This window comes from Panthera onca, chromosome E2, assembly GCF_046562875.1.
Source record: "Panthera onca isolate mPanOnc1 chromosome E2, mPanOnc1 haplotype 2, whole genome shotgun sequence".
In the NCBI taxonomy this organism is placed as follows: domain Eukaryota; kingdom Metazoa; phylum Chordata; class Mammalia; order Carnivora; family Felidae; genus Panthera; species Panthera onca.
In genome coordinates, this window is record NC_138353.1 from 55,090,943 (window position 1) to 55,116,030 (window position 25,088).

At 43.6% G+C, this 25,088-nt stretch overlaps 2 protein-coding genes across 2 annotated transcripts in view; one reads left to right on the forward strand and one right to left on the reverse strand.

Moving 5' to 3' along the window:
• The window catches only part of SDR42E1 (short chain dehydrogenase/reductase family 42E, member 1), a 59,690-nt gene extending 48,440 nt beyond the window's left edge, over window positions 1-11,250 (reverse strand). Inside the window, exon 1 of the mRNA XM_060650038.3 lies at window positions 11,164-11,250. The gene's annotated coding sequence lies outside the window, so the exon portion shown is untranslated. The remainder of the gene's footprint in view (window positions 1-11,163) is intronic.
• The window catches only part of HSD17B2 (hydroxysteroid 17-beta dehydrogenase 2), a 90,524-nt gene that overhangs the window by 19,987 nt on the left and 45,449 nt on the right, over window positions 1-25,088 (forward strand). The window lies entirely within an intron of this gene.

Sequence of the window (25,088 nt, forward strand, 5' to 3'; positions counted from 1 at the left end):
CCCTAAATATTACCTTCTTGAGGAGGTGTTCCCTGGCATCCAGGCTTTAAGCCTCCAGTTGGTATTCTCAATCTCCATATCTTATTTATACTTTTATAACATTTTCCTCATCTTGAAATTAAATATACACTTATTTATCTAGTAAGTGTCTAGTAACTACCTCAGCCAATGACCTCTGTAGAGTATAACCAGGAGTCAAGGTGCATCCAATGCTTTAATGACAGAACCATGGCTAGTCTGCGGAGACAATTCTTATGGGGCTTCTCCTTTATGACCAATCCCAAGTCCCTCCTTGGCGGGTCATGGTGCTGGAGAAGCCGAGGCTCTCGTGTTGTAGGTCCATGCTCAGGTGGGAATTCTGGATTCTTGCAGAAAACTAGGAAGCTAGGCCAACATCTTCTTACCTCTCTGTTTCCTCCTTTTCCAGGCTTTGGCCAGAAAAGGTAATCTTCTTGTCTTCAAAATGGTTCTAGCAAAGAGCTCTCATGAGTAGAGTTGACAATGAGTTCCAGCTTACTGAAAGCATTAGTTCTCGCAGGAGGCACCCCTGTGAGGTATCCTATCTGCTCAGAAACCCCCTAGGCGAGGCTAGCCCTAGGGTGTCCACGTCCCTTGGAACTGATTCTTTCCACTTCCATCAGGCAAAGCTGGGCTGTGAATCTAGGTCTTGTCTATCCCTCTATTTTCATCCTTAAAATCCATATTTCAGGGGAAAAGCATCCTTTCCCCCAGCCTGGGCAGGATTGGGCTGTCCACCCCCAAAAGAAACCCATAACCATTAGCAGATTACCCTATTCTTTTTTTTTTTTTTTTTTTTAGCAGATTACCCTATTCTTAAAATGTTAGTAATTCAGCCAACCTGACTTCTCAACCTCCCCTGACATACTGTTCCCCATTCCCACTCTACCTTGCCTCTTTGGGGAAATCTTTCTTTTTCCTTCCACACTGGTGTCTTTAGCAGGAAGGGAATACTATATGGCAGTGCTGTCCAATAGGAACATAATGCAAGCCACAGACCATATGTGGTAGAGAAGGGGTAGTACCCTCTACAATGTCCTAGGGCTGCTGTAACAAAGGAGCACAAGCAAAGAACAGTGGGTTTAATTGTTTTATAGTTCTGAAGCCAGAAGTCCAAAATCAAGGTGTCAGCAGGGCTTCTTTCTATGTGAAGCCTCTAGAAGGGGATACTTCCTTGTCTCTTCCACCAGTTTCTAGTGGCCCCCAGTGATTTCTGGCTTGTGTTAACATCACCCCAATCTCTGCTTCCATCTTCCTATGGCCACCTTCCCTTCAGGTCTACATCCAGATTTCCCTCTTCTTATAAGAACACCAGTCATATTGAATTAAGGGCTCACCTGACTTCACTATGACCTCATCTTAGCAAATTCCATCTGTAACTACCCCATGCTCAAATAAGGTCACATTTTGAGGCAGTGGAGAATAGGACTTCAACATATCTTTTGTGGGGGGAACACAATTAACTTATAACATCTCCCAAACCAAAGCAGGGTCGCATTTCCAGAAGAAGAGATGATGGAAAGGGAGTTGTGCTGGTTGTGGGTGAATCCATACCGCACCCTCCATTCCCCATTCATCTTCTGCTCTCAGCTCTCAATCCTGGAGGATGACTCCAGCTAATGGAGAGCATGGGACAGAGGCTGTAGGAAGGGAGAAATGTGAACTCAGATTACTCCCTCTGGCACCTCCCTGCAGAGTCACTGTTGGGCTGCCCAACTCCCTTGCCTGAAGGTCACTGTTTACCTTTTTTAGATGCCAGTAACTCCCCTTCCAGTAATCCCCCCCTTGTTCCTTTAGGCCTAGGAAAGGATATCCTAACTTTTTATGTGCCCAGGTGTACTCTAACCTTTCCCACACCCTTTACTGAATATTCTTGCAATCACCCAATTTGCCATTTCTTGGCTCTAGGGTGATTGCAAGACTGACTGACGCACCAGGAAAAAGAGCAGATGTCTACTACATTTCTAAGAATGTTCATTCTACTGCACCTTCCTCATTAAAGATACTTTACTAAATGACAGGTCTTGGTCATGACTTCTGGTTCTCAGTGTTCCTTTAGCAGGAACAGTTCCTTTAGTGCTGCATTATCATAACTCTTTAATTAAAGGTTCTTTCTAAGAACTTGTTTTCCTAACAGCAGAGGTACAGAAGTCAATGGAAGGAGTTCATAAAGCTCCATGCAGATCAGGGAGTTAGTGTACCTGGACTGTAGGGAAAAGAAGCCAAACCAAAAAGTATTAACAGCAGGGGCAATTTGGAAAAGGCACACATTCCCCCGGCTGAGATGAATACACCCCTTGTGTGGCGTTGACAGAGGAGTTAAGAGGTCACTGAAATCATTACCATTTTTCATTCTCCTGAGTTAAAGAAAACAATGACAGAGACTGCCAAGTAAGACAATTACCAGCATAACCAATAAGAAGTTTACCAGGATTGGGAAATTCTGCAGTGCCAGCCATGAACTCTGAGCTCCCCACTAGACGTAAGCTCCTTGAAGGCAGGGACTGGGTCCATGTTGGTCACCATTCCATCCCTAGTACCAAGCAAAATGCAGGATAGAGAGAAACTGAGTGAATTAGTAAGTGAGGCACTTTGGTTGGGGCTGGCTTCTGAAGATGTTCTACATCAACTCTGAGACTGTGTGTAGAGAATTCTCTCCCATGTGTGTTGTTGCCCCTGGAGAGGAAGCTTCACCTCAGGTTGCTGCTAGATATGGAGAGTGTTAGGGGCACCTGGGTGGCTCAGCCGGTTAAGCGTCCGACTTCGGATCAGGTCATGATCTCACAGTTCGTGAGTTCGAGCCCCGCATCGGGCTCTGTGCTGACAGCTCAGAGCCTGGAGCCTGCTTCACATTCTGTGTCTCCCTCTCTCTCTGCCCCTTCCCTGCTCATGCTGTGTCTCTGTCTCAAAAATAAATAAACATTAAAAAAAAAATAGATATGGAGAGTGCTTAATGGGCAGAGTACACAAGGGAGGTTCTAACCTAGAACACATAACTATAGATAGAAGTTTGCATTTTGATTTAAACAGCTGTTCCTAATACTCAAAGTGACTCAGGTATCATTGCAAGTCACTTTGTCCCATTAGTCTCCAAATATCATCTGCTTGAGTCCCTATCACACATGCTATGAGAGGCTCATTGGTGCCCTCACAACATGTTTGCAAATTCCCAAGCTCATTTTCCTTCAAGTCATTTCTGACTGATTTTTAGTAAAGGTGATTTCTGGTTCCTTCCCTACTTTCAGCCAAAACATGTACATGTAAGAGCCCTTTTTCCCTACTTACTCTACACACACACACACACACACACACACACACTACGTACAGGTCAGCTGAAAGTAGTAAGCTTTCCAGAAAATTCAAGGGTCTTCTGTTACATCAGATTCTGTAGGTATTACGCTGCCCTATTCTTTCCTGTATCTTAATTTTATTGAGCTGTAATTCACATACCATGAAATTCACCCTTTAAAATGTACAATCCAGTAGTTTTTAGTGTATTCATAAGGTAATGCAACCATCAACAGTATCTAATTCCAAATTTTCATCACCCTCAAAAGAAACCCATAACCATTAGCAGATTACCCTATTCTTAAAATGTCAGTAATTCGGCCAATCTGACTTTCAACCTCCCCTGATATACTGTTCCCCATTCCCAGTCTACATTGCCTCTTTGGGGAAATCTTTCTTTTTCCTTCCACACTGGTGTCTTTAGTGGGAAGGGAATACTATATGGCAGTGCTGTCCAATAGGACCATAATGCAAGCCACAGGAGTTATTTTTTTTTAACTTTTTTTAATGTTTATTTCTGAGACAGAGAGAGACAGAGCATGAGTGGGGGAAGGGCAGAGAGAGGGGGAAACACAGAATCAGAAGCAGTCTCCAGGCTCTCGAACTCACAAGCTATGAGATCATGACCTGAGCTGAAGTCGGACGCTCAACCGACTGAGCCACCCAGGTGCCCCAAGCCACAGAAGTTATTTAAAATTTTCTAGTAGTCGCATTTTAAAAAGTAAAAAAGGTAAAATTACTTTCAATTGTATATTTTATATAACACAATCTATCCAAAATATTAGATTTCAACACATAATCAGTATACAAGTTCATAATGGGGTATTTTTCACTGTACTAAATTTTTGATGATTTGTTTGTATGTTGCTTCCTTATGGAAGTCTTCGACAATCCACCTCTTCCCTGCCACCTTGATTATTCATCATGACACTTGTTTCCCTTTGCATAGTTCCTTTAGTACCATTTACCACAATTCATGATTTTCTTTTTCACATCATGCACATACTACTGTCTGTATCCCACACTAGACTGCAAATTTTTGAGGATGATGCTATAGACTGAATTGTGATTCCCCCCCAAAATTCATATGTTGAAGCCCTAACCCCCAATGAGGTGGTATTTGGAGGTGGGGCCTTTGGGAGGTAATTAGGTTTAGATGAGATCATAAAGGCAAGGCCTTGATGATAGGATCAATATCCTTATTAGAAGAAATACCAGAGGGTTCTCTCTCTCTCTCTCTCTCTCCATCTCTCTGCCATACAAGGATGTTGTGAGGCCAGCAAGATAGCTCTTACCAGAATGTTTCCAAGCTGGCACGCTGGTCTCTAATTTCTGGCTTCAAGAACTGTGGGGGAATGGATTTCTGTTGTCTAAGCCACCCAATCTTATGGCAGGATAGCCATAAGATGCAGATTATCTCATAGCTGTGGTTTAGGCAATAAATGCTAAAGCTCAGTTCTCTTATCTGTGAAATAGGGATAAACAAATTGACCCTAGAAGTCATTTATTCACTCAGCAGGTAGAGTGTCCAGTGTATGTCAGGCACTGTCCTAGGTGCTGGAGGTTAAACAGATCACAGAGCAAAGTTCTTGCCCTCACCAAGTTTGCATTCTATTGGGGGAAACAAATATCTAGAAATTAATGGGCCAACACGTAAGACAACGTCAGGCAATGGTAGGAACAATGAAGAAAAATACCACGATGTCTTAGATTAGGTGGTTAGCACAGCATCCCAAATAGAAGTGCTCAATAAAGAGTAGCCTTTTATACTACTCTTATTATTTGAGGTGTGATTTGCTACAGTATCTAAAGTGATCCTTTTACAATGTAAGTTAGTTGAAATCATTTCTTTGTTCAAATTTTTTTTTGTTCAAATGTTCTAATGACATCTCATCACACTTAGAATAAAAACCACTGTCTTCACCATGATTTGCAGTACCTTGGATCTGTTGACAATGGGGCTGGTTGCTTCTTTTTTTGTGGCTGTCCTATGTGTTGTAGGCTGTTAAGCAGCATCCTTAGACTCTATGCACTGGATGCCGGTAGCAACCACCCAACTGTGACAACCAAAAATGTCTCCAGATATCATTCGATGTCCCCTGGGGACAAAATCACCCCATTTGATAGCCCTGAGCTTACAGCTAGCTTGAACTACTGCTCTGATTTACTTCCCACTATTCTCTTTTTACTTACCCTTCTCTGGCCAAAATGGCTTCCTTGTTCCTCCCCCAACACTCTGTCCCTGTCTGAGAGCCTTTGTCTCTGCTCTTTCCTCCGCCTGGTGCACCCTTCCCTGGAATATCCGTTCAACTGCTCCCTGCTCAGTGTAGCTTTGCCTGACTTCCATAAAGAATATGGCATTTTCCTCCCCGGTCACTATTCTGCTTCATAACATCCATCACCACTTGACACCATATGCATTTGCTTGTTTACTGAATATGCCCCATCTTCCTCTGCAATGTAAGTTCCACAGGATAGGGACTTGGATGGCTTTAGGTACTGCTGTACCCCCGTGATCTAAAAGAGTGTGTAGCACATAGCAGGCACTTAATGAATATATGCTGAAGGAATGAATTAATGCATGAATGTATGACTCTTAGAAGGCTAGGAAAGAACGCACAGGATAGAAAAAGCAGGACATAGCTGAGATGATGAAGAAACCAGCCCAACTGAAATAAAAGTAGGTCTGAAAGTTGGGCTTGTTTGGGTGTGAACAAATTCAATTATTGTTGAAATCCAGGCTGCGTACATGATCCATCACCTATCAGACAAGTAGGAGCCAGAGTAGTTTCATGAGTAAGAGAACAATGTGGTGAGGATGGAGTGGAGATTAGAAGCCTGAGTCCAACTGGAAAACAATTCAATGAGATCCAACTAGAAATTAACATGATGTTTTGTGTGTGGACAGAGGTGGCACATAGGTTTTCTCCCCTGTGCCATCTTTGCTTGGTTAGGAATGTTGGGTGAGTAGGTTCTGAGGGTGAGAGTGCTTTGATTTAACAATGTCTGTGGTGGTATTGGAAGGATGTGGCAGCAGAGGCATCAAGGGTCTGCCATCCCTGTTGGAAGAAACTACGTCAAAGGCACTGATTGTTACTGAAACAGAAAAGAGGGGAGCCCCGGTGGCTCAGTCAGTTAAGTGTCTGACTTCCACTCAGGTCATGATCTCTCGGTTCAGGAGTTTAAGCCCTGCGTTGGGCTCTGTGCCAACAGCTCAGAGCCTGGAGCCTGCTTTGGATTCTGTGTCTCCATCTTTCTCCGTCCCTCCCCAACTTGTGTGGGCACGCTCTCTCTCTCTCGCTCTTGTTCTTAAAAATAAACATTAAAACAAAAAAGAAACAGAAATCAGAGAAGTGTAAATCAGGGCTCTCTTGGATTTCTGCACGGTATTTTAGACAAATTTCGCAGGTAGTGTCTTGTATCATTATGTGTTAGGAGCTGCCAGATGAGATTTGGGCTCTATGTTGGCAAGAGTGTCATCCTGTCAGTCAAGAAACACCTTCCCTGTGAAAGAGACCCAGAGAGACATTATTAAGGCAGCACTTTGAAGATGAAACTATAGATAATGACAGGGAGGAGGAACGAAGCCACCTCAAGATAATGGGGCAATTTAGCTATGTCTCTAGGTAGTTTTCCTTTCTTTGTGTTATGTTACTCTTAAGTAAATTTACTTTTTATGTGGTAGCGTGGGGTGTTTTTTATGTAGTTGCTTAACATGTTTTTACAAGTGTAACTTTGCTTGTAACCTTCCTTGTGAAATATAGAGATGGAACCTTTAACAAAAAAATTCCACTAGCAAAACCACATGAAAACAGGAGAATGAGCAAAAGAATCCAGCCTCAAAAAAGATGAATGTATGATTCCCTTTATTTAAGGTAAAAATCAGGCACAACTGATCTATGCTGTTAGACATCAGAATAGTGGCAACCTTTGGGGTGGAGATGACTGGAAGTGGACACAGGGAGGGTTTTGGTGAGCTGGTAATGTTCTGTTTCCTGATCTGGGTGCTAACTGCATGAATGGATTCACTCTGTGAAAATTCATCAAAGTGTACACATAAAAGTAAAAAAAAAAAATACCTAAGAAATTTCCTCTATAATGTACATAGAAGATGGATAGTCTCAAAACAGTTATTGCCTTAAATAACTCCATCAGGTGAAACATACACTAGTTATTGAGTTATAAAGATTGACCATATTCAGATGAAACATGATGAAGAGGAAAACCAAAACAAAAACAAGTGTGTGCTGTAGAATCTTATGATTCTAACTGCACCTCTGCTCTTGTTAGTTGAATGATGGTGGAAACTTTATATTCTTTGAAGATTGGTTTCCTCATCTTGAAAACAGGCATAAGAAGAGGGGTGCCTGAGTGCCTCAGTCGGTGAAGCTTCCAACCCTTGATTTCAGCTCAGGTCATGATCTCATGATTTGTGGATTCGAGCCCCACATCAGGTTCTGTGCTAACCTTGTAGAGCCTGCTTCAGATTCTCTGTATCCCTCTCTCTCTGCCCCTTCCCCACTTGCTCTCTCTCAAAAATAAACATTTAAAAACAATAAAAAATAAAATATGAATAAAAAGATATACTTTTACAGAAGCCAACTGAAAGAACTCCAAATGGCCAAAGTTGAAATAATGTGAGCAATAAAATGGTATTGGATTATAACCCAAGGTATAAAATGAATATCCATGAGCCCATAATGATATAAATAAATGATCAAATAAATCAATAAATGAGGGAGAAAAGACAAATCTCCCATGCAGAAAAATTCCAAGTAATTTACATAGATACTTCATTCTAAAAGAAGGGAAGATAGCTGCTTACTCCTTAAGCGTGAGCTATGCACAGACTTCCTTCCCAATGGCACAGTACAGAAAGGGAAAAGAGAGTAACTTTACAGTGAAGAAACCTGAGAACATTGCTTCGCTCAGGTCACCAAGGATAACATCAACAGTCACAAGTCCTGCTGATAGTGTACTCTTCATATGATGTGATGAAAGGCACTTTATCTCTGTGATCTCCTTCCCCAAACCCATAATCCTAGGCTAATCGTGAGAAAAACATCAGACAAATTCCAGGAAGTGGGTATCCTACAACACACCTGACCAGTACTCTTTAAAACCATCAAAGATACCAAAGACAAAAAAAGGCTGAGAAACTGCCACGGCCAAGAGAAACCTAAGGAGACAGGACCACTAAATGTAGTGTGGTGTTCTGGATGGGAACAGAAGAAGGACATTAAGTAAAAAGTTAAGGAAATCTGAATAAATATGGAATTTAGTGAATTGTAATGTATCCATATCGGTTCATTAATTATAGAAAATGTCACATGCTAATCTAAGATGTTAATGATGCGGGGAAACTGTATGCAGGGTATGTGGGAATTCTATACAGTCTTCCTTATTTTTCTACAAATCTAACTGTTCTAGAAAATTTAAATTATTTTTTTAAAAAGACTGACTTTAATCTTGAGATCTTAGGCATGAAATAAGATAACATATAAATAAAAGGCTCTCGAACCTTTGGGACCTAGTTCCCTTGGACAGGCAAAATTCCTTAGGGCCTGCCTACCAACACCCATTTCTGCACCAACTTTTTGTTTCCTATATGCCCTAGGGGCAAAACAGATATTTATGGCAACCAGATCTTGACAGAATGCTGGGTTAAGAGCCATTTGTATACTCTGATTTCATATGTGAATATAAAATTTGAGAAGCCTCTAATAAGTTAGTGCATGTGAAAAAAAATGAATGGATGAAAATGGTCATTAAAAAAGGATCTGAATTTGGTGGGGGAGGAGGAGGGATCTGTTTGTGGCCCATCAGTGCATCATTGGCTATACTTAGAGAATTTATTTTTATTTTATTTATTATTATTTTTTTAGGAACAGAGAGAGAGCACAAGCAAGGGAGAGGGGCAGAGAGAGAGAGAGAGAGAGAGAGAGAGAGAGAATCTTAAGCAGGCTCTTGCTCACTATGGTGCTCTACATGGGGCTCAATCCCACGACCCTTGGATCATGACATGAGCCAAAATCAAGAGTTGGATGCTCACCTGACTAAGCCATCCAGGCACCCCTGGGAGATTTTTTTAAAGTTTTTTTTTAAGCTCATTTTGAGAGAGAGGCAGAGAGAGAAGGAGAGAGAGAATCACAAGCAGGCTCCACACTGCCAGCGTGGGGCCCGATGTGGGACTTGAACCCAGAAACTGTGAGATCATTACCTGAGCCAAAAGCAAGAGTTGGACGCTCAACTGACTGAGCCACCCAGGCGCCCCTTGGAGGTTTTTTTTTTTTAATCATTGACTACCTAGTGCATGTCATACAGGGTGCTAGCATATGAATATGAGAAGAGTTGCCGTGCATAAATCGTCACTTCATATTCTACTAAGGGAATTTTTAAAAAAGCAATTCAATCAACAAATATGATAATGTTCGAATTGAAGAAAATGACCAAAAGGCTGAGAAAAAGAATAATATGGTGTGAGATTTGGGAAGGCAGAATGGTGTGGGTTGGCTCCCCTGGGAAGCAGACTCTGAGGCAGAGGTGAGCACGCGAGGCGTTTCTTAAGGAGCATCCTAGAATGTGCACCTCCGGGGAGGAGAGAAGGAAGCAAGGTTCTCAGCCCCTCGGGGAGCTCTAGCACTGAAATGACCCTTCATATTTCTCCCAGGTTGGGCTGTAATGACCAGACCTGTGTTTATGCTTTTGCATGGATCAATTGTTGAATGGGAGCCACACTGGGGAGGGTGGCTCTCTGTAGCTGAGACAATTGCTGGACGAGTTGACTTCTTCTTCTTTTTTAAATGTTTATTTATTTTTGAGAGAGAGAGACAGAAAGAGAGACAGAGACAGAGCATGAGCAGGGGAGAGGCAGAGAGAGAGGGAGACACAGAATCTGAAGCAGGCTCCAGGCTCCAAGGTGTCAGCCCAGAGCCCGACACAGGGCTTGAACTCACAAACTGTGAGATCATGAGCTGAACCACAGTCAGACACTCAACGGACACTCAACCGACTGGGCCACCCAAGCACCCCTCGAGGAGCTGACTTCTGAATGATGTCTGCCAACAAAACTCTGTTTCTGGGGCAAGTTTTTCCTGAAGGGAATCTGGGTGGCACATCATAGGAACATCCACCAGAAGAGCGAGGGGACGTCTACTTTAAACACAAGAGTCAGGAAGGTCTCTCTGAGGTGGTGATATTTCAGCTAAGGCCGGGAGGATGAGAAGGACCCAATAAGGCAAAAACAAAACAAAAAAGATGAGGAAGTATTACATGTGTGAAGGTCCTGAGGTAGGAAAAAATGTTGTGTGGATACCTCAGATATGAGCCATCAGGCGCCAAGCTAATATTCTTTTTCTTCCCTGAGGTACATCTTTTCTAAGTTCCTGAAAATGAACTGCAGGTTCCCTCAGCTGCTTCATGTTTCCAGCGGTGTGCTGGGGTCCACTTCTACCAGCTTTAGAGAGACGATTGTTGAATACTCAGAAATCTGGGGCGCTGATTGTTAAACCATCGACAGCTTCAAAGGTGTCTTAGCTCAGGCTTCTCTAAAAAGGCACCATAAACTGGACAGCTAATAAACAAGAGAAATGCGGGGCGCCTGGCTGGCTCAGTCAGTTGAGCATCTGACTTCGGTTTGGGTCGTGATCTCACAGTTCACGGGTTCAAGCCCCGTGTCGGGCTCTGTGCTGAGACAGCTCAGAGCCTGGAGCCTGCTTTGGATTCTGTGTCTCCCTCTCTCTCTGCCCCTTCCCTGGCTTGTGCTTTGTCGGTCTGTCTCTCTCTCAAATAAATAAATAAATAAATAAGTAAACATTAAAACAAAAATTTAAAAAACAAGAGAAATGCATTTCTCACAGTTCTGGCGCCCACGTAGTCAGGTTCCAGGGAGAATCCTTTTCCAGGTCGCTGGCTGCTGATTCTCCTTGTATCGTCCCCTGCAAGAAAGTGAGCAGACTAGCTCTACAGTCTACAGACTAGCTTCTAAGAGCACTAATCCCATCCAAGAGGTTCCAACCTCATGAGCTAATCACCTCTCGAAGGCCCCAGCTCCTAATTCCATCACGTTGGGATTAGGGTTTCAAAATATGAATGTTGAGGAATGTCATTGCTTCTAAGCCTTTTGAGAGGACAGAACTGAAGAAAATGTGATGTTTGGAAAGGGTATTGATGCTTTTAATCCAAATTTAAGATGCCAGGGATTTTACTGAATTACTTCGATGCTGAAAATCTTGGTTCCTAATGACATTAACATAATACTTCATTTGCTTTATTCTTTTCTTTTTTAAAGCTTATTTATTTGTTATCTCTGTTCCCAACATGGGGCTCGAACTCAGGACCCCGGATCAAGAGTTGCATGCTCCACCCACTGAGCCAGCCAGGTGCCCCTTATTTGCTTTATTCTTGATATACATATGGCAGTTCAAAATAATCATAAATTACAGTAATAATTATGGTAAGGCTAAGGAATACAGTTTAAAAATGTTGTCAGTCTTCACAATTTTAGTTAATAAACGACTTTATTAACTTTAGTTAAGAAGTGACAGAAGTAGAAGAATCGTTTTGTGTGTGTGTGTACGTGTGTGTATGCGTGTGTGTGTTATCTTGAATGAAATAGTGAAGGAGGCAATGATCATTAATGTAGGCTAAGCCTCATGTGAAAGGTTGACGGGGAACCTTGAATTATATGGTTGGGTTGCCAGCACCTGAATTTGCTGATCGATCACCATCATTAAAAGTGCAACATGACTCATGCTTGCCCTTGTTGGTGGTGCAACAGGAGGCATCCAGCACCGCCTACGAGGCAGTCTTGGGGGGAGAAAAGTGAACCTAAATCAACTTAAGCCTCTAGATCTAACTTTACCAGAAATACAGAAGACAGAGGAGCAAATTAAAGAACAGAATAAGGAAGCAGTTTGCCAAACTTAGAATGTGGGGTATTATTTAGAATAAATAATAATAATAATAAATAATAATTATTTAGGATAAATGCCACGGTTTCCTCAACAAATAAATGGGATGAAAAAGGGAATAGAATCCTGTAGAAGAGATGACACTTCAGAGACATGAAGACCAAATGTGATGAGTGGAACTTGTTTGCGCCTTGAGTCAAACCGACTGTAAAAAGACATTTTGGAAATGAACGGGGAAAGAGGAGTACATCCTAGGTATTAGATGACAGTGAACAAGAATTGTTGGGGCACCGGGGTGGCTCAGCTGGTTAAGCTACTCACCTTGGCTCAGGTTATGATCTCACAGTTTGTGGGTTCAGAGACTGACCCTGCTTTGGATTCCGTGTCTCGCTCTTTGTCCCTCCCCCACTCAAGCTCCATCTGTGTCTCTCTCTCAAAAATAAATAAACATAAAAAAGGAATTGTTACTTTTTGCAAGCTTACAAAGACCATATAGTTATATTTGAAAATATATCCTTGCCTTTTGGTGGTGTATACTGACATAATTATAGGTTTATGGATAACATGATATTAAGGGTGGGATTTGCTTTAAAATGTAGGCGAAAAAGGGGTGCCTGGCTGGCTCAGTCAGAAAAGCGTGTGACTCTTGATCTCAAGGTCGTAAGTTCGAGCTCCATGTTGGGTGGAGAGATTACTTAAATAAATAAATAATTTTTTTTTTTTTTAAATGCAGAGAAAAGGGGAAAACTATCGGGGGAGGAAATAAATAAAACAGAATATTGATAATTTTTGTGGATGGAAGATGGGTACATAGTCCATCATACAAGGTTTTCTTGTACAGAATAGTTTTTTAAAAATTCAAATGGCAAGGAATGGCGAAAGGACATGCATAAGCATTCCAGGCAGAATGTTCGATGTAATCAAAGATGTGGGTGAGGAGACACCAAAGATGTTCTAGGTATGGTTCCGTGTGGCATTCAGGATGCAAGCAGAGGGAGAGGGGGAGATAAACTTGGAAATGTAGATTGGAATCAGATGGTACAGCCTTTGCTGCTGAACTGAAGAACCTGAATGTTAGCTTGTGGTCAGTGGAAATGTCTAAGGCTGGAGGCAGAGGAAGGGTAGGCTCAGGGACAGAACTGGGCTCTGAGGTGCAGACATACGGCAGGGCAGGGGCTGGCAGGGGCTGGCAGGCTGGAGAGGAGGAGCAGCGAGTCCAGGAAACCAGTACAGAGTGGGGCGAAGAGAAAGGTGACGGTGCCTGATGCTTCCACGTAATCAGTGGGCGTTTTGTCATTAGGCAAATATTTACAGAGCAACTACAACATGCCAAGCACTGTTTCGGGCACAGGAGGTAGAATCGTGGACTAGATAGCACCAGAGTCCCGGCCTGATGGAGGGGACCTAGTTCTTTCTCTCTCCTGCCAGTATTCTTCTCCGATGGAATATTTACTAAAGAAGGGATTTGGGGTTCCCTATAAATATTACCTATGGCCTGTAGTTCCCAGAGCTTTCTATTTATAACATTCACCACTCTGTATTGTAATAATTTACCTAATGTCTGTCTTCCTCCTAGCTAGAGTTTCTCAACCTTAACACTACTGCTATTTGGAGCCAGATAACTCTTCGTGGTGGGGTTTGCTCTGTGGGCTACAGGATGTCAAGTAACATCCCCACATCTACCCATTGGATCATCAGAGTTGTGACCAAAAAAAAAAAAAAAAAAAAAAAAGCCTTCCCATATTACCCAATATCCAGGGGAGCAAAGTCACCCTGGTTGAGATCCCCGCCTTAGATCAGTGTTTCTCAACCGTGACTGCAAATAGGAATCACCTGGAGAGCTTTAGAAACTGTTGCCAGCATTTAGTCCCATCTCAGGCCAACTAAATTAAGACTGTCTGGGCATGTGGCCTGGGCACTGATTTTTTTAAAGTGTCCCAGGGATTTCAGTGGGACTCAGGATTAAGGCAGTATGCACCATGAAGGTGGGGAGAGGTCTCTCTTTGATGGTGGTGTTTCTAGGACTTATCCCAGGGATTCCTAGATGGATGATGCCTGCACAAATGAATGAATGTGGAGATAGGAAGACACGTCCGAAGTTAAAAGTGGCATTTAGGTAAAGCCAGTGCCCTACCTCTTTTTATGGTCATGGATACCAACTGTTGGCTCATCTCTCCCTATTTTCTTTCTTTTTGAGAAGGTGGGCATTTAGTGGATTAGAGAAAAAAACCCAAAAAGCACTCTCCAAATCTCTGCAAAGACACCCTTAGAGGAAATGGGGCTGGGAAGTCTTGGCTGAGTCCCCTAGTACTGTCAACAGGGAGTTTCCCCCGCCCTAATCTGGGTACTCAGCCAGAGTACCCAAGACTCAAAGAGGAGCCTTTCTAATGGTGTCTGGGCTTGGCCAAGGATTTCTGAAATTCTGATCATTTCAGCTGACCACACATCTTCCCCATCAGTTTCAGGGATGTCAGTACTGAGACTCATGTCCATTGTTTCTTAACCAGAATAACCTGAATAGATGTAATATGAAATTTTGGACAATTATGATGCCATTTCCTACTGCACCCCAACCTTGGTGGCCATCTGATGGCAGGCTGACCTGGGTTTACCTGGATTTTTTCATCATGAGGTGCAGAAAAGGAGATATGGAGATGGCTGTCAAAATCTTAGGATGGAAGGCAAGGGGACTGAATGGAGGTGAGGATCAGGAGAAGGCACTGGTCTTGTGTAACTCGAAGGAGAGTGATGTCATTTAGGAGAATAAGGAATTCTAGAAGGTGAAGCCATAGGTGATGAATTTGGGGTGGCCACAGGGGAAGTTCAGGAGAGACATCAGGACTGGACTGTAGTCTGGGAGTCTAGCCCTTGCCCAAGCCCAGCAGAGTCACTTTTGCTTATTTTGCAGCCAGTCTAGGAGCTGTTCCCTCATGCACCACTTGAGAACAAATTGTTGCATTTCCCCTTCTGGATGAGCAGTTGGTCCTGTTGCACAGATGATAGGAATCCATCCTCTGGGAAGAGAGGTGGCACCAGTGATGGAGACCCTTCTCTGGCAGACAGCTCTCATTGGTGTCCCCACTTTGTGCATCCTCCCTGCCCATCTTCTGCCCAAGGTGCTCAAAGAGACAACGACTCATAGAAGGAAAAGAACATGCCTTAGAAAGAGCAAATCTGGGTTCAAAAGACAACTCTAGCATATCCCAGATGTGTGGCCTTGAACAAGTATTGAATGTTTTGGCATCTCAGTTGGCCATCTTAAGAGAGGAATAGCAGGGGCGCTTGGGTGGCTCAGTCAGTTGAGCATCTGACTCTTGATTTTGGCACAGGTCAAGATCTCAAAGTTTTGTGAGTTCGAGCTCCACGTCGGACTCTGCGCTGGTGGAGCAGAGCCTGCTTGGGATTCTCCCTTTCTCTCTGCCCCTCCCCTGCTCATGCGGTCTCTGTTCCCCGTCTCTGTCTCTCTCAAAATAAATAAATAAACTTAAAAAAAAAGATGACAATAGCATGGCATAATTATTCATAAAGATTCTATTTCAGGGAAAGAAATGCATTTATTTCCATTACAGAATGGACTTTTCCCGGGGCCACACCACCCAACAGTTACTACCTTGAGAATACCACTGGCAAAGGAGGTGGTGTTGGTGGTGCAGTGGCAAGTATTTGCTCTTCCCGGGTTAAGAACTGAGCCTTAAATGACCCTCAGGGAAGCCTTAAGTGCACTAGAGTTTTATTTTGTTTATCTACCATTTTATCAACCCTAATATATTTTATAGGGAACAGGCAGTGACAACACGACGGTGGCAATCTGATGGATTGCTTCAGTCTTAAGCAAGGGAGGAGACAGTCATTTCCTCCTCGGTTTTGCACAGGTTTCAAGATAAGCATCTCTGGGCCCAGATGACTTTTGTAAGTGGGACAAAGTACATCAGGGGTCTTGGAGGCTCACAAGGCTACAGGAGTGGGGCAGGTATCATTAGGAATGTCGGGAGTGCATAGAGGAGGGCACTTGTTGGGATGAGCACTGGGTGTTGTATGTTAGCCAATTTGACGATAAATTTTATTTAAAATAAATAAATAAACAAGTAAGTAAGTAAATAAGTAAGTAAATGAATGAATGAATAAATAAATAAAAAGGAATTCTGGAAGTGGCACATGCCCACCATGGAGCCCTGCTCTGAGAGTGTGACCCATGGCAGGGAGCATAGGGACCCTCAGTTTCAAGTCAGGGGTTCCTTGTTGGAACGCAGGCCTGCAGTTGGCTTATCTCCCGGTTAACCAAGAGAAACCATTGACCTGGATTCTCAGGTGAACTCCCCTGATTCTAGGTGTTAGTTTAGATTTCTACAAAACACCCTGTGCAAGCAAAACACATATCAGACCATGCTCTTATTGATACATAGCAGATCTTCAGTTTGTGTTTGTGCATGCCACTGTTAGAAGTGAAATCCACTGTGAGAAAAGCCCTCAATACCTCCGAAGATGCCTATACCCCTAAGAAGCCCTGCTTGTGGCTGCTGTTGGTCCAAGAGATCATTGGCAACGGGAGGACTTGGAGGGGCCTTAGGGACAGGGTGTGGGAGAGATGGAACCCTGGCAGAAAGTAGAGCCGATGACCCAAGATAAGAACTGAACTGACAATTCTTTTGGTTCCAGGAACTAGAAGCAGCCAGTGAAAGTAGTAGCAGGGTTGAAGAACACAGCTGCCATTTACTTAACAAACACCTGAATAGTAAATGCCATGTGCCAGGCCTTGTGCCAATTACTTTAATTAATCAAACCATTTTAATCCTTCTAACAACCCTAGGAAGCAGGTGCTAGTATCGCCCTACATTACAGATGAGGAAACTGAGGCACAGAGGGGTTGATGGGCCAAAGTCACATGAATGACTTTGGTAAGTGGCAGAGCCAGGATTTGAACTCAAGTCTCCTAGCTCCAGAATCCAGGCTCAGACCATTTCTCCATGCTGCATTTGTTAAATTAATTAATTAATTAATTAATTATTTTTTTTATTAAAATTTTTTTTATTGTTTTTTGAGACAGAGAGACAGACAGACAGAGTACGAGCAGGGGAGGGGCAGAGAGAGAGGATGTCACAGAATCCGAAGCAGGCTCCAGGCTCTGAGCTGTCAGCACAGAGCCCAATGCAGAGCTCGAACTCATGAAACGTGAGATCATGATCTGAGCAGAAGTTGGATGCTTAACTAACTGACTGAGCCACCCAGGCATCCCTATTTTTAGTTTTTAAAGTTTATTTATTTTGAGAGAGACAGGGACAGCGCAAGTGGGGGAGGGGCAGGGATAGAGAGAGAGGGAGAGAGAGAATTCCAAGCAGGCTCCACACTGCCAGCACAGAGCCTGATGAAGGGTTTGAACCCACGAACCAGGAAATCATGACCTAAGCCGAAACCAAGAGTCAGAAGCTTAACTGACTCAGCTACCCAGGCATCCCTCTCTGTTGCATTTTAATAGGGAGAATTTCATCTCATTATGAAAAATAATGGTTTGTGGTTTTGAAGACAACATAGAAATGTATAAAAATGGTTTACCTAATATTAATTTAAAAATTAGTTGTCAAATTATATGTGTGCTATAACTGGAATTGTTAAAGAACAATGTGCAGAAAGAAGTCTAGAAGAAAAAACATGAAGCCTATAAAAGTTGTGCTACATTGGTAAGATAAATAGGGATTTCTTCTTTTACTTCCCCATTGTTGATTTAAAAAAATTTTTTTTACATTTATTTATTTTTGAGAGACAGAGAGAGACAGAGCACAAGTTGGGGAGAGGCAGAGATGAAAGGAGACACAGAATCCAAAGCAGGCTCCAGGTTCCGAGCTGTCAGCACAGAGCCCGATGTGGGGCTCGAACTCACCAACCATGAGATCATGACCTGAGCCGAGGTCAGACGCCTAACCGACTGAGCCACCCAGGCGCCCCCCGCGTTGTTGATCTTAAAGTTTCATTACTTGTAGGATGTTTGGATAATGACTAGAAATTTACAGGCTTACACATTCTTCCCTCTTTGTCCCTCTTTCTGAATGTAGCTTCCAAGGGGGGCACCTGCGTGGCACAGTCAGTTAAGCGTCCGACCTCGGCTCAGGTCATGATCTCACGGTCCGTGGGTTTGAGCCCCGCATCAGACTCTGTGCTGACAGCTCGGAGCCTGGAGCCTGCTTCGGATTCTGTGTCTCCCTCTCTCTCCCTCTGTCTCTCTCTCTCTGTGCCCCTCCCCAGCTCGTGTTCTCTCCCTCAAAACTAAACGGACATTAAAAGAATTAAAGGGAAAAAAAAAAGACTTGAATGTCGCTTCCAAGGGACCAGCTTGTATCCAAGAGCACATGCAGTCTCACCTTTACAGGGTGGTGTGTTACATTCAAGGGACATGGTCCTAAAGAACTTCTGAACTTCACAACTTACCTAATTTAAGATTTGAACAAACGTTGGACTGTTTCTGTTCACCAGCTAATCCAGCACTCTCGAGTAGCAATGGGATAAATCTAGTTCCCATGAGCCCACCAGCTTTGAGACTACACAATTGTTAACTCTTTTGAATTAAAGGGATTCATACTGTTTCCATTTTGCACATAAAGGGAGACTTTATTAATATTTTTAGAATGAATCCGTATTTCAAACTCACTCCTATCTTGTACAGATTTCGTTTCAATGCTCATTACTTGCTCCAAGTTGATGTATTTCTAGGCTATTAGAGATAGAATGATCTCAAAGGGCATAGCTTAAACCCAACTCCAGCATGTTATCCACCCTCTACCAGGGATGGATGTCCAACTCAACAAATGTTTTGTTGAGTACTTACTTTGAGTCAGGTACTATTAACATGAGTGACAGGATTCTCTGTTCTGAAAGCATTCACATTCCAATGCCTTCTTAAATGCCCATTTAGTCAACACATGCTTTTTACTGACCATCTTCTTTGTGCTAAATCCTATGTGCTAAAGGAATGGAATATTTTTAAATATTTTATTTATTTATTTTAAGTAATCTCTACACCTGACGTGGGGATCGAACTCATGACCCTGAGATCAAAAGTCATGCGCTCTGCCAACTGAGCCAGCCAGGTGCCCCAAAGAATTGAATATTTTATATCCCAGCTGTTTAGATCCTGGACCCTGCTTGGGGTCCAACCTAACCCTGCCATGTCCCAGCTGAACGATTTAACTCTTTTTGTGTCTCAGTTTCCTCCTCTGTAACTGATGGTAGTAAAATGACTTACCTTTCAGAGTGGTGGGGAACATGTAATGAGTTAGTATGTGAGAGGCTGGCAGGAACTTGGTGAACACGCAATCCATGCAGGGTGTGGTTATTTTCAGAGATTACCATTAGAGAGCCCTTATGAGACACTTGCCTTTTCCCCAAGGCCCTAGCCTTGTCTTGGGGTTTCCAGAGTACACAAGGATTCTCAACAGGGAGCGGCTTTCTTTCCCAAGGTGCGCTGACACTTGCATAGGCTCAGGGCTAGCAGAGCCTGATCTTTAACACTGTAAATCACAAACGATGTCCTGGTTAGGGCCACAATACTGATAAGAGCTGCTTACAACATGTGGGGTCTTGTGTAAAACATCTACTGTGTGTTACCTCCCAACATCAGCCTAGGAGGGAGGTACTGTCATAACCCCACTTCCCAGATGAAGAAATAGAGGGTCCACACAACTACACAGAACATTCTCCAAAACCCATGTGTGGAAGACGCAGATTCAGGCAGCATGCATCTTAACTGAGATGTTGAGTTGGTCCTCACCAGACACAAATTCTTCGTCTACCAATTTGTGCATGCAAAGGCCTGAAAATCAGGAAGGATAACAGTTTTATTTTTTTTTTTAACCTATATAATTATTACTGGGAACAGGCACTGCTAAACACATCACAAATATTAACTGGTTTAGGTATCATTAGTAAGTCCACTTTACAAATGAGGAAACGGAGACAAGGGAAGTTAAATAACTTGACCAGGGTTGCATAGGTAGGGATGGTGGGACCAAGGCTCACACCCAGGCCTCTGTGCTGTGCCTTCTTACAGATAAGGATAAGCAGATGGCCTTCTATGAACTTTGGCTTTGTTAATTCACCATCAAATAAAAACAAATCCTGATTTAGTAAGGAGAGGTTTTATTTGAAAGGGTTATTGCAGGGGGATAGGACTGGCGTCGTATGGGGAATACTCTGACCATAGGTCTGCAAGTATCTCAAGGGTTGGACCAAAAACAGAATGTTGCTTTTAGAGGGGGCAGTAAACACGTGCAGATGGCTCCAGGCGAGGGGCATTGCATGGACAGGCAGGCTGTGACCAGACAGTAGATGAGAGAAGGTTTTCCCCTGAGACCAGCCTATTCTCAGGAGTGGCTGTCTACTGGCTCAGGCTGGGGGTGGGCCAGGGCCCAGGGAAAGAAGAGAATCTGCACCAAATGTTGGTTAACAAGCACTTTTTTCCAATGATTCGCTGGTGACAGGCCATTCAGCTAATTATTTATGGAGCAATGGAGGGCCTGGGTCTGGCCCTGTCACAGGTAAGCCAGGGGAGCATCCATGAGTGTTACCCAGGTCACAGGGGGCAGGTGACTTCTTTGCACTAAGCTGTCTCCTAAGAAACAAAGAGAGGGGGCGATTCTGTTTGCTGTTTTCCAGAATCACAGGGCCTGGCAAAGTTCAACACGCCATCACTCCATTTGCCTCCAGCACAGACACACCTCCTTTTACCTCACTTGGCTTTGTTGTGCTTCGCAGACAATGCGATTTTTACAGACTGAAGGTTTGTGGCAACCCTGTGTTGAGCAAGTCTATTGACGCCATTTTTCCAACAGCATCTGCTCACTTCATGTCTGTGTGACACATTCTGGTAATTCTCACAGTATTCCGAACTTTTTCTTTACTATTATATTTGTGATGGTGACCTGTGATCAGTGATCTGTGACGTTACTATTGTCATTGTTTTGGGGCGCCACGAAGCGTGCCCATAGAAGATAGCAAACTTAATCAGCCCTTCCCTCGTCTCCCCCTGCCCTCGGGCCTCCCTGTTCCCTGAGACTCAGCAGTATTGAAATTAGGCCAGTTAGGAACCCTACGCTGGCCTCTAAGGGTGCAAGTGACAGGAAGAGTCCCTTGTCTCTCGCTTTAAGTCAAAAGCCAAAAGTGATTACGCTCAGGGAGTAGGGCATGTCGAAAGCGGAGATAGGCCAGAGCCAGGCCTCTTGCGTCATTTAGCCAAGCTGTGAGTGCAAAGGGAAAGTTCCCGAAGGAGATCAAAAGGGCTCCTCCAGCGGACACGCAAATGCGAAGAAAGCGAGAGGCCTTACTGCTGATGTGGAGAAGGTTTCAGTGGTCTGGATAGAAGAGCAAACATTCTCTTAAGCCAAAGCCTAATCCAGAGCAAAGTGCTAACTCTCTCCAGTTCCGTGGAGGCTGAGAGGCGAAGAAGCTGAAGAAAAGCTTGAAATTGGCAGATATTGGTTTGTGAGGCGCAAAGGAAAGAGGCTGTCGTCCTAACCTCAAAGTCCAAGGTGAAGCAGCAGGCACTGTTGCAGAAGCTGCAGCAAAGTATTTAGACATAGTGAAAATGGCTACACCGACCAATAGATTTTCACTCAACAAGACGTTCAAAGCTAGAGAAGAGAAATCAACGCCTGGCTTCAGAGGTTCAAAGAAGAGGGTGATTCTCTTCGTAGGGGCTAATGTAGCTGGTGACTTTGAATTGAAGCCAGTGCTCACTCACCATTCTGAAAAGGCTTGAGCCCTTAAGAATTATGCTAAATCTGCTCTACTTGTGCTCTATGAATGAAACAACAAAGCCTGGCCGACAGCACATCTGTTTGCCTAATATTTTAAGCCCAGTATTGAGACTCACTGCTCAGGGGGAAAAAAAATTTCTTTCAAAATATTAGTGCTCACTGACAATGCATCTAGTCACCCAAGGGTGCTGATGGGGGTGGTACAATGAGATTAATGTTGTCTTCATGCCTGCTAACGTAACATCCATTCCGCAGCCCGTGGATAGAGAAGTAATTTTGAATTTCAAGTCTATATTATTTAAGAAATACATTTTGTCAGGCTAGAGATGCCATAAAAAGTGATTCCTCCGATGCATCTGGGCAAAGTCAATTGGAAACCTTCTGGAAAGGATTCACCATTCTGGATGCTGTTAAGAACATTTGTGATTCATGGGTAGAGGTGAAAATATCAGCATTAACACGAGTCTGGAAGAAGTTGATTCCAACCCTTATGGATGGATGACTTTGAGGCTGTCCAGACTCGAGTGGAGGAAGTCACCACAGATGTAGCGGAAATAGCAGGAGAACCAGAATTAACAGTGGCGCCTGGGACATCTGGGTGGCTCAATCGGTCGAGCGTCTAGCTTTGGCTCAGGTCACGATTTCGCCGTTCGTGAGTTCGAGCCCCACTGCTGTCATCAGACTCACTGCTGTCAGTGCATAGCCCACTTTGGATCCTCTGTCTCCCCCTCTCTCTGCCCCTCCCTGGCTTGTGCTTTCCCTTTCTCTCAAAAATAAATAAACATTAAAAAAAAAAAAAAAGTGGAGCCTGAAGGTGGGACTGAATTGCTGCCTTCTCATGATAAAACTTTTTTTTTTTTTTTTTTTTTTTTTTTTTTTAACGTTTTTTATTTATTTTTGGGACAGAGAGAGACAGAGCATGAACGGGGGAGGGGCAGAGAGAGAGGGAGACACAGAATCGGAAACAGGCTCCAGGCCCCGAGCCATCAGCCCAGAGCCTGACGCGGGGCTCGAACTCACAGACCGTGAGATCGTGACCTGGCTGAAGTCGGACGCTTAACCGACTGCGCCACCCAGGCACCCCTCATGATAAAACTTTTAATGCATGAGAAGTTGCATCTTATGGATGACCAAAGAAAGTAGTGGTCTTTGTGAAAGTGGTTTCCACTCCTGGTGAAGATGACTGAAATGACAAGAGAGGATTTAGCAGATAAACTGAGTTGTCAAAGCAGCAGCAGGATTTGAGAGGAATTAACTCCAATTTTGAAAAAAGATCTCCTGTGGGTAAAATGCTATCACACAACATCACATGAAACAGAGAAATCACTCTCTAAAGGAAGAGTCAATCGATGTGGCAAGCTTTACCGTTGTCTTAAGAAACTGCCACAGCCACCCCAACCTTCAGCAACCACCACTCCACTTGGTGAGCAGCCGTCAGCATCCAGGCAAGACCCTCCACCAGCAAAAAAGCCCAGATGATGGTTAGCATTTTTTAGCAATAAAGTATTTTTTAAATATATTATTTTTAACATTTATTTATTTAATTTTGAGATGGAGAATGAGAGAGAGAGAGCGACCAGGGGAGTGACAGAGAGAGCGGGAGAGAGAGAATTCCAGGCAGGCTCCATGCTATCAGCACAGAGCCCGATGCAGGGCTTGAATCACTCACGAACTATGAGATCATGACGTGAGCCGAAATCAAGAGTCGACACTTAACTGACTGAGCCAACCAGGTGCCCCAGCAATAAAGTATTTTTTAATTAAGGTATGTACATTGTTTTTTAGGCCTAATGCTATTGTACATTTAATAGGCTACGGTATAGTGTAAACATAACTTTTATATATGCTGGGAAACCAAAACATTCATTTGACTTGTTTTATTGTGGCAGTCTGGAACTGAACCTGCAAAATCTCTGAAGTTTGCCTGTATCTTCCACATGCCAGGCTCTTCCTAGGAACTTTCTAGAGAGTTAGATCCTGGATTCACGAAGCTAGTCAAAGTTACGACCTTCAGGGGGTGCGTGGCTGGCTCCATCCATCAGTAGAGCATGTGACTCTTGATCTCAGGGTCCTGAGTTCAAGCTCCACATTGGGCATGAAGCCTACTTAATAAATTAAATTTTTTTAAAAAGATGCTACTTTCAAAAATATCTTCCAGATTGTTCTCTACTCAGAGAACATGTAGTCAGGATCAACACATCTCCTTCTTCTCTCACTTAGCATAAAGTTTTCAAGATTCACCATTGCTGTAGTGTGTAACAGAACTTTATTTCCTTCTATGGCTGAATCATATTTCATTGGATGGATACACCATGTTGTGTTTGTATCCGTCTGTTGGTAGACTTTTGGGTGGACAACCTTTCTCACCCTCCTCTGCACATGCCCTGGCTGGGTGTTTCTTTGCTGCATGGAACCCAGGGCCGCGGCCTTCATCTCTGCACTGCAGAATGATTCTTTCTGTGCAGGGAAGGAACATGCTGACATCCTAATATGACAGAAACCTGTCAGGAGAATTGGAAGCTTGAAAATTCATGGCCTCAATATGCCCAGCTGCGTCGACCATGAGGCAGAAGCACAGGGTTTGGTGTATCACAAATGGGAGGGGCCCTCCGTGGACACATGGCCTTGCCCGCCAGAGCAGGTGTAACCCAGCTCCAGACCCATTCTTCGTGCCAATCGGGTTCTAAGTTAGTTACTTGCAGGTTGATCATACCCTTCCTTGCTGGACCACATGAGGACCATTCTGGACTTGGCTTCCCCACACTTCCCCTCTCTTCTTAAACAGATAAAGGAGAAGGTGGCTGGTCCAGGATAACGAAGAGGCATGGGCTTGGATTTAGGCCCTGGCAGAGAGTCTAAGTCTATCCCTATTATCTCTGTAATGCTGGCCCCTCTCCTTTTCAGTTTTCCCATGTGTAGAATGGGAAAGGTAATCTCACCTGTTGACATTTGGAGAATAATTTTGCAAGACAGTACTGGTCACCAGTGACATCTGGGGTTTCCGGGGTGGTGTAGGGATTTGCGTGCTTGGCACCTATCTGTGGCACTTGGCACTGTCCAGGAGCTTGTTCCAGCATAGCTGACTGAGAAGTTGAATTTGTCCAGCTGCAGGGCAAAGCCACGTTCA